This window comes from Octodon degus, unplaced genomic scaffold (assembly GCF_000260255.1).
Source record: "Octodon degus isolate 3935 unplaced genomic scaffold, OctDeg1.0 scaffold00131, whole genome shotgun sequence".
Taxonomy (NCBI): domain Eukaryota; kingdom Metazoa; phylum Chordata; class Mammalia; order Rodentia; family Octodontidae; genus Octodon; species Octodon degus.
In genome coordinates, this window is record NW_004524707.1 from 7,877,999 (window position 1) to 7,888,313 (window position 10,315).

Below are 10,315 nucleotides of genomic sequence, written 5' to 3' on the forward strand. Positions count from 1 at the left end.
TTAGTAGGACAATTACAATAATTAATATATTGCATATTATTGTCTTCATGATAGTTATTCATAGTACAAGATGCAGAGTTGATATCTTGTCTAAACGCTATTAGTACAAATCTTTCTTCTCATTGAACTAAGAGAAAGTAGCTGTATATCTATCCTATTTTGTATATATATACAAAATGGTCCTTCATTTATATCCCCCTTTTTCATTTAGTTTTGTCAGAGATGGGTATTCCATGGCCATTCAAATATTGTAGGTGCATGAATTCAGCAAAATAATCCAATATAGTCCAGTAGGCCATAATAGTAGTGGGTTATCTGCAGAACTGGCAATGTCAGAAGTTGTTGACTTGAGCTTTTTACAGCTTAGCATACTGCATCCTTGTTTTGGTTGACTTGGATTGATACCACTTTAGAAAAAGTCATTAAGTATAAAAAAAATTCTGCTCTGAATCTAAAATTATGACTATATTATATGGGAAGAAAAGTTCCAATACTTTTGCAGGTCCAGGCAGAGATGGCTACAGTTATAATTAATCAGTAAATCACAAGATGCTGTTAGAGCATGCCTCAGATGCATCTGAAAAAGTTGAATGTCCTCTCCTGCCAGCAGGAAAGCAAAGTTAGGCCAAGCTATATCAGAAAAGGATTAGAGCTAGGAGGATCATAAAGCTACTCCCACTTTGAATTTACAGGAGTGAAAAAATCTAACACACAAAGAGCCAGGGCGATATTACACAATAAGTGCTAATTCCTTCCTTAGCAGATCAGGCCCAGCCATTTCTAGGCTCGCAAGGGTCAACTTTGATAAAGCTAAGTGTGAGACTAGAAGTCTCTAGACTGCTATAACTGGCATCCCAAGAAAGTCTACAATTTAATTAAAACAACAACAACAACATCCATAAAAAGACTCCATTTCAAACTGTAAATTAAGGGGCCAGGGATATAGCTCAGTAGAATAAGTGCTTGCCTGGCAAGCACAAGGGCCTGAGTTAAATCACTGGTTCTGCAAAAAAAAAAAAAAAAAAAAAATTAAATTAACACCCTAAATTAGAAATAATAGTTTTTGGACTATTTCTCTTCAGGATGCCCTTTGCCCTGCTGCCCTGCCTTGGAGTCAGTGTACTACAGACTGAAACCTCTACAAACTATGAGGTGAAATAAACTTTCCTCCTTTAACTTGTGGGTATTGGTATTTTGTCCTAGAAGCAAAAAAGGAACTGAGACAGTCCTTGCAGAGGGACATTGATATGGACAGCCCCTGATTCTTGATTCACACTTTAGAAAAACTAGCACACAAGTACTAAAGGGGACCCTAACTCTCCATCTCTAGTGCTCTCAAGCCCAATTCAGGATATATTTCTACAGTTAAAGGAGGTCTTTACCTGGCAAATATACATGAATGATGACTTGATGATGCTTCCTACCCATGTCCCACCTAGCACACATTGTGGTCTCCACCAATACTTGGCTGTGTTAGGACCCCTTGAGCTGTATGAAGAGGTTCACTTGAACTGGAGGGACAACAAAATTGTGTTGGTTACTTTTCTCTCATTGCTGGGACAAAACACCCAACACCCAAAATTAAAGAAGGAAAGGTTCATCTCGCTAAGAGTTTGTGGAAGTTTCAGTCCGTACTTAGCTGGTGCCAAGGCAGAGTGGCACATGACAGAGTGCAGCAGTTCATGGCGGTGGAAAACAGCAAAACAGCAAGGGCAAAAGGGAGGAGTAGTGGCCACAACAGCAACAGAGAGCAAGTCTGTCTCTCTTATTTTGCATTCAGACTATCCACTCCACGCTGGTTATAGCACTCACATCCATAATCCCAGCACTGGATCATGAATTAATCACAAAGTCTAGAAGGCCACCCCATAACTGCATGAGGCTTTGGGGGAACAACTAAACACAAACCGTAACAAAAATATATAGTAAGCTGTAGTTAAAATAATGCTACTATAGTTTGGATTTTGAGTGTCCCTAAAGGTCCCTGTGTTGAAAGCTTGCACCCAGCCTGTGGTTCCTCTGGAAAGTATTAGAATGTTTGGGAGTGGGGCCTGTTGAGAGGAAGTCAGGTCATGGAGGTGTGGCGTAAGGGGATTTGGGAACCCTGGCTCCTTCTTAATCCTCTCTTCAGTTCTGCATGAGATACTGGCTAAAAACAACAGGGTTCAGTAACCATGCAAAGCCTCTGAAATCATAGGCTAAAATAAATTTTTCCTCCTTATAAGTTATTTCTTTTTTCTTTTTTTGGAGGAACTGGGGATTGAACTCAGGCCCTCGCACTTGCCAGGGAAGCGCTTATTCCACTGAACCATCTATCTCCCTGACCCCTATAAATTATTTATATCAGTATTTTGTTACAGTAACAGAACGATGACCAACATAAATACTGTACTATTAAATTCAAGTAAATTGTGGGCCCAAGAGGCATTCTGTTATTTGATCTGGGACCTTCAAGCACTGCTACATTTATGTAGGAGAATGCTTCTTGAGATGTCCATACCTTTGAAATATAAATCCATCTGTAAATGGTTACCTGGGTGTCCTCACCACAGAATCTGCCTCCCTTCAGAAAGGAATACAGTCACAGCTCCAACGCCATGGTCTGTCATGTGTTCTTGAAGCCCATAGCCTCCAGCAGCAAGCAACATCACATAGGAACTTGTCAGACACATAGATTCCTCAGCTTTGTCCCAGACCCACAGAATAAAAACTCTGGGGGTGCGCCCAACAGTGTATCTTAGCAATTCCCCCTTGGTGCTATAAGTTAAGAGCCCCTCATCTATGATAAAAACATTTATTTCATTTTTTTAAATGGTAAAAACATTTACAGAGTGAAAAATTTGGAGTATTGTTTGTCTTGAATGTGCTTGATATTTGGGTAAACACAATTTTTTCCCTTCTTGGCAACCTAGTTCTGATTGTGAAAAGCAGAAATGCTTTTTTTTTTTTTCTTTTTTTTTCACTCTGGAGCCACAGACAGTATGCTAGTTAACTGTCTCTTATCTCATGATGGAGGCCTCCCAGCCCTGAAGGGAAGTGGGCAAGGAGCTTCCCATAGTGTAATTCAGAAGCAGCCTGAGCAAGCAGAAGAAGGCACAGGAAGGGTTTGCAGTTCCCACACAGGAAAAAAATCTGCTCTTGTGCTCAGGAGTCCTGCCCAGTTCTCTGGAGGAGCCCCTCAGCCTGGAAAGCAACAAATGAAACAAAGACACTCTCCTAGGGTAGTCTGTGTCAGTATCTGTCTGTCTGTCAGTGTTTGGGGTGAAGTGCAGTGTCTGCCCACTAGGGAGTACAAAGCCAAAGCAGGGCTAGGCAGGGTCTGTCTGTGCCTTGTGGCATCCTTTAGAAGCACAGGGTGCACTTGTCAGGTTTTAAGCAGGGCAGTGATGTAAAGAATGCCTGCTCACAGGGAGCCTGCTCTGGTAGCAGTGGTGTAGGCATGGGGAGGAGGTGGGGGTGGCCTAGGGACTCCCTGGAGACCAGAGCCCAGGATAACTGAGTGACCTGGCAGGTCAGCACCAGGAAGGAAGGCTGGGGAAGATGTGTACAGAGAATTCTGGACATGAGTAGGTTTGGGGGAACAAGGAAGCCTGTAGCAGATTTTTCATCAATGTTGCCTAAGCTTGAGCTGATTCCCTTCTAAGGAGAAAAGCTTTCTTTTGGCTCATAGTTTTGCTGTTTTAATCCATGACTGGCCCTACTGCTCTGGTCCTGTGGCAGCGCATGGTGGCAGAAATAGATAGGCAGACAGACACCAGGGTTCCACAGTCCACTTTGAGGGTTGATCTCCAGGGATCTCTCTCTCTCTCTCTCTCTCTCTCTCTCTCTCTCTCTCTCTCTCTCTTTCTCTGGTGGATCTGAACCCAGGGCCTTTGCACTCCACGTCCTGTAAAAGTTATTACTATTGTTGTGATTGTTATTTGGAGACAAGGTCTTGCTAAGTTGGTATGTTGCTCAGGCTGGGCTTGAATTTGTGATCCTCCTGCTTCAGTTGGCCAGAGTACAGGGACTACAGACATTCACTGTCATGCCTGGTTTAGATCACACCTCTTAAGGTGCCACCACTTCCCAGTAACATGCAGATCTTTGGGGTGGCCATGTATCTAAAACATAGCAATGACTCAATTTGACAAACTTATGCTCATGTAAGTAAATAAGAGTATAGACAATGAGTTAGTGAATATACAACATTAAACAAGGTTAGACGGAAGATAGCTAATCTTTGAAATTCATCTGGGATATTTCAATGTCTGAGAACTGAGAAAGAGGCCCACTGTCCTGTGTCACGGAGGCCATACTGAGCACAGGGGCAGTGACAGCCCCTGGAAACCTCTAAGAAGCTGGCCAGGGAGGAAGGGGGTTGAGAGCAGAAGTGACAGAAGAGTATGAGGTGGGAGAAGGCTTTTTTTCTCTTTTTTGTAGCCAGGGTATGTGTTTGTTTCTCTTGTCCTAAGCTACAAAACAAAAAGAAATCCAGGATAACTGGAATATTAAAAATATATCACAGAAGAATCCTGCCTTTATATCTTGCTTCGTATGGGGATTGAAATGTCTGAGAAAAGGTAATCATATTTCTAGGAAGCTGCTGTTACTCTAAAATAATTCCTTACTGTGTCAGAATGATAAACTAATTCTTGTTGCCTCATTAGCAGCAAACAGACATTTTGATGCATAAACAAAGCAATGTGTCCAAAATTACAATAATCACACAAAAGAGGCTGGAGATATAAATTAGTGCAGAGTACTTGCCTAACATGTATAAGGCTCTGGGTTAGATCCTTAATATCATAAAAATAAAAGAAACTTAGAAATTTTAATAATTTTAATTAACAATGAAATATTTAATATTAATTATAATCTTAATAATTATTAGAACAAAAAATAATTATTAGAACAATCAACTATCATTTTAATCACAGCACATTATTTCATTGTGACATTTCCATGCATGCATATAATCTGTTTTGATTGGACACATAACTTTTTCTTGGAATCACACAAAGGAACCTGAGTGCAGGTGCCTGCACAGTACCATGTCAGCATCTGCACCTGCATCTGGTAGTTTCCCACAGTTTTCTCCACATCCTGCTTGCTCACTGGCTTTTTCCGTGTACATACATGTAGTTTCCAGATTCATTCAGATAGTATCAAAATTTCATCAGAGTGTTATAATGCCAACACTAAAATAGGCTGCATGGAACACAGATGTATAAAGGAAAAGGCAAAGAAGGCAACCCAGAAGAAGTAGAGTGAAGGTTAAGTCTCATGGGAGCCCTCCAGCTGGGTTTCCTTGCTCTGAATTTGTAGGTGATCTTGACATCCTGGCAGGAAGATGACACTGAAGATTTACTAGAATGTGGCCACCAGATCGCCATGAGTAGACAGGGTACCACTTGCTTCCTCAGAGCCTCACTGATCCTCCTGCTGCCTTCATCTCCTCTGCTCTTCAGTGGTTGCCTGACCAGGCTCAATGCAGTGGAATCAGGCAGACCTGAGTTGAAATTCTGGCTCTGAACCCTTATGAGGTAGTTCCTTTAGAAATGGCTCACCAATGAAAAGTATTGAATAGTGGCATGTGCCTGTAATCCCAGCACTCAAGAGGCTGAGGAAAGAGGATTGTTGTGAGTTTGAGACCAGCCTGGGCTACACATAGCAAGATCCTGTCTCAGGCTTTTTTATTTTTGGTATTGGGAACTGAACTCAGGACCTCGTACTTGCCAGAAAGGTACCATGCTGACCCTGTCTCAAAAAGATTAAAAAAAAAAAAATCCAGCTTTTTGCAAATGGTTTGCTGCAAGAGCACTGGTGTAGTGAAAACCACCACTAAATCAAAGCTAATATGGGAAAGGAAAAGGCTCACATTAATATTGTCGTCATTGGACACATGGACTCCGGCAAGTCCACCACCACCAGCCATCTAGTCTACAAATGCAGTGGCATCAACAAAAGAACCATTGAAAAATTCAAGAAAGAGGCTGCTCAGATGGGGAAGGGTTCCTTCAAGTAAGCCTGGATGTTGGACAAGCTAAAAGCCAAGTGTGAGTGTGGTATCACCACTGACATCTCCCTGTGGAAATTTGAGACCAGCAAGTATTATGTGTGCATTATTGATGCCCCTGGACACAGAGACTTCACCAAAAACATGATTACAGGCACATTGCAGGCTGACTGTACTGTCCTGATTATTGCTGCTGGTGTTGGTGAATTCGTACTTGCCAGAAAGCTGGTATCCCCAAGAACAGGCAGACCCATGAGCATGCCCTTCTGGCTTACACACTGGATGGGAAACAACTAATTGTTGGAGTTAACAAAATGGATTCCATGGAGCCACCCTACAGCCAGAAGAGATACGAGGAAATTGTTAAGGAAGTAAGCACCTACATTAAGAAAATTGGCTTCAACCCTGACACCGTGGCTTTTGTGCCAATGTCTGGTTGGAATGGTGACAACATGCTGGAGCCAAGTACTAACATACCTTGGTTAAAGGATGGAAGGTCACTCGTAAAGATGGCAATACCAGAGGAACCACACTGCTTGAAGCTTTGCATTGCATCCTTTCACCCACTCACCCAACTGATAAGCCTTTGCAGCCGCCTCTCCAGGATGTCTATGAAATTGGTGGTATTGGCACTGTCCCTGTGGGCCGAGTGGAGACTGGTGTTCTCAAATCCAGCATGGTGGTCACCTTTGCTCCAGTCAACATCACAACTGAAGTCAAGACTGTTGAAATGCAGCATGAAGCATTGAGTGTAGCTCTTCCTGGGGACAATATGGGCTTCAAGAATGTGTCTGTCAAAGATGTCTGGCGTGGCAATGTTGCCAGTGATAGCAAAAATGACCCACCGATGGAAGCAGCAGGTTTCACTGCTCAGGAGATTATCCTAAACTATCCTGGCCAGATCATTGCTGGCTATGCCCCTGTCCTGGACTGTCACACTGCTCACATTGCTTGCAAGTTTGCTGAGCGGAAAGAAAAGATTGATTGCTGGTCTGGTAAGAAGTTAGAAGGAAGATGGGCCCAAGTTTTTGAAATCTGGTGATACTGCTATTGTTGACATGGCTCCAGGCAAGCCCATGTGTGTTGAGAACTTCTCTGGCTACCACCTCTGGGTCCTTTTGTTGTTCCCGATATGAGACAGACAGTTGCTGTGGATGTCATCAAAGCTGTGGACAAGAAGGCTGTTGGAGGTGGCAAGGTCACCAAGTCTGCCCAGAAACCTCAGAAGGCTAAAAGGATATTATGCCTGGCATCTGCTACCCCAATCTTTTTTTTTTTTTTGGAAGAACCAGGGATTGAACTCAGTCCCTTGCACTTGCTAGGCAAGCATTTATTCTACTCAGCCATCTCCCGGGTCCCAAAAGAAAACCTTTTTCTTTTTGGCAGAACCCACCGGGGACTGAACTCAAGCCCTTGAGGTTGTCAGGCAAGCACTTATTCTACTGAGCCATCTCTGCCCCCTCAGCACCCCACCCTCCACCCCCTCCCTAGTCTTAATCGGTGGAAGACCGATTTCAGAATTGTTTCTCCCAATTGGCCATTTAAGTTTAATGGTGAAAGAATGGTTAATGATAACAATGTATTGTAAAACCTTCAGAAGGAAAGGAGAATATTTAATGGGACTATTTTTTTGTGTGTGGCAAATTTTAAGTTATTAGTTTTTAAAATCAATACTTTTTAATGGAAACAACTTGACCAAAAATCTGTCACAGAATTTTGAGACCCATTAAAACAAAGTTTAATGAGAAAAAAAAAAAAAATTCCAGAGATGAGACAACCCAAAAACAGTGTCAAAATTTTATTTCAGGGCCAAGGAGATGGCTCCTTGGAATAAGCACTTCCCTGGCAAGCGCAAGGGCCTGAGTTCAATCCCCAGTTCCACAAAAAAAAAAAAAAAAAAAAAAAAAATCAAGAGTATGGATTGAGTAAATATGGAGAAATAAACTCTGTTGAGCAAACTTGGGCTGAACAAAGGGAAAAATAAGGTAAAAGCACCACCAGAAGTATCTGAAAAATGCAGTGTGGGTATTGTGGGAAGTCATAATAATGGCTCCTGTGTCATATGATCTTGCTTTATGCCATCCACCTCCCCTGGGAGCTCAGGAGAAGATCTATGTATGGGGCCCTGGGCTTTCCATGCAGTCTTGTGATTGACAGGGCCTGCTTATGTCCCCAGCCAGCTGTCACACCCTATCTCCTGTATCAGAACCTGTTATGGGGGGGCTGGTGAGATGGCTCAGTGGTCTAAAGCATCTACTTAAAACAAGCTAAGCTAAGCAAAGCACAGGGACCACGGTTCAATCCCCCAGCACCACATGCCAGCCAGCCCCACCCCCTGGTGGGCTGAGCTGGCCACACACACACACACACACACACAAAATAAATAAATAAAAAATAAATAAAAAAATTAAAAAAAAAAAAGAACCTGTTATGGGATCTACATCAAATTATTTGACTTTTCTTGGTCTATTTCTACACTGATAAAACAGAAACCTGAGGAAATGTTGGCTGTGTACAATTAGCTAATGGTCAACTTGGAACACCCAGCTGAACTGTGTCAGGGTGGTGCTGAGTGCAGGAGGCCCATTTGAGGATTGTTGCCAACAGCATAAACGAACTAGAGGAGAAGATGGTGTGCTGTTGATTCTCCTAGAGAAGCCCTTCCCCACTTTTTTGAATTTGGCTTTTTGGGTGAATATTGTGAAGTCCTATAAATTATGTATTCTGTATTACACCTTTTTCTTATAAACTGTGACTACAACAGTGCCTTCCCACAATACCCAGATTGGTTTTCTTTTACCTCTCAGCCTCTTGATGGTTTTCTTGATATAAAATCAGCTGTTCTCATTATCAGAGGAGCTCAGGACACTGTAGTTCTGCCAAGGATGGCTGCAGTTCTCTTTGGAAGAGCTTTTGTCCTTGAGTGTCACTTCTTGATTCCAGTGCAGGTAACTCAGCTGCTCTCACAAATCCTTCATCCCACTGACACAGACTTTCTAGTTTCCATCACTGACCTTTGGACCCTCCCAGTGCAGATCCTTGATACAGACTTGCATGAGACATTGTTGTGGACGCTCAGCCTCCAGCTGGACTCATGCAGAACATTGCTGTGGATCCAGGCCCTCAGCTGGATTGTTTGAGTCTTTATTGTGTGGACAAATCTTCCCCACTCTTTTGTCTTTTTTTTTTTTTTTTTTTTGGTGTGGTGCTGGGGATTGAACTCAGGACCCTGCACTTGCCAGGCAAGTGCTTATTTCTACTGAACTATCTCCCCAGCCCTTCCCCACTTTTTTGAATTTGGCTTTTTGGGTGAATATTGTGAAGTCCTATAAATTATGTGTTCTGTATTACACCTTTTTCCTTATAAACTGTGACTACAACAGTGCCTATAATTGTTGTTTATACTTCCAACCTCTCCCCAGGGTTATATTTTAAAAACAGATCTGACCTTATCTCTTCTGCTCAAAATCTTTTCTCTCCTTTTGGATGAGGTCCAGCTGTCAGTCTGTCATGAAGGGCCCTTTTTGCATCTTTAGCCATTAACTTCTACAGGTTCCATGCCTTCTCTGTGCTCTGCATGTGTTCTCTGCAGTGATGGAAGACTTCTCTATTTATGATATGTATGGGGGGACAGATTGGTTTTTTTACCTACTCAGCCTCTCCAATGTATACACATTCAAACTCCACCTTTGTGTCTCCACTTCATACCTTGAGATGTATGTGCCTGTATGTCCTATGTGTCTATTACAACACTTATTGGTCTGAGATACTCTAAAGATTTTTTTTTTAATGGTTTTAAAGCACTGGGACAGTAGGTCCTTCTCTCTTTTATCTTGATGTCTCCTTGTCTAGTTCCTCTTACACCTCTGTTCCTGGGCTCTGAAGGCAAGAAATGCATGGTTGTTAAATTGAACTGTATGGCCTACTCAGATCACAGGTCTCTAAACCTTCGGCATGACCCACAATACACACAGATTTTCATCTCTATGCAAAAAATATTTTTGTGGTTGTTTACTTTGAACATGAACATAAAGAGGATAAGTGGTGAAATTGTGTTGTTATTACCTTTTCCTCCAAGCAGCAGAAAGAGGAGTAAACTCATGAGCATTGGTCCTAACAGCTACAGCATAGTGTGTTGTAAAGTGGGTTTGGATGTGTGGAGAACAAGTGTGTGTGTGTGTGTGTGTGTTGGCTTTCTGTCAATATTAAGAATAGTTGGGTGGGGGCCTGGCCCTAGCTCAGGCCTTTAAGTGGCTGCTTCCACAAAGCTGTCAGCCTCAGGTTGCTGGAGTTCGAACCTCACACCTCTCCCGCTGG

The 10,315-nt window shown here is 42.5% G+C and overlaps 1 long non-coding RNA gene across 1 annotated transcript in view; it reads right to left on the reverse strand.

Annotated features, from left to right (window-relative positions):
- The window catches only part of LOC111812610, a 15,584-nt gene that overhangs the window by 3,373 nt on the left and 1,896 nt on the right, over window positions 1-10,315 (reverse strand). The window contains exon 2 of the long non-coding RNA XR_002818077.1: window positions 10,064-10,069. This is a non-coding gene — a long non-coding RNA (uncharacterized LOC111812610). The remainder of the gene's footprint in view (window positions 1-10,063; window positions 10,070-10,315) is intronic.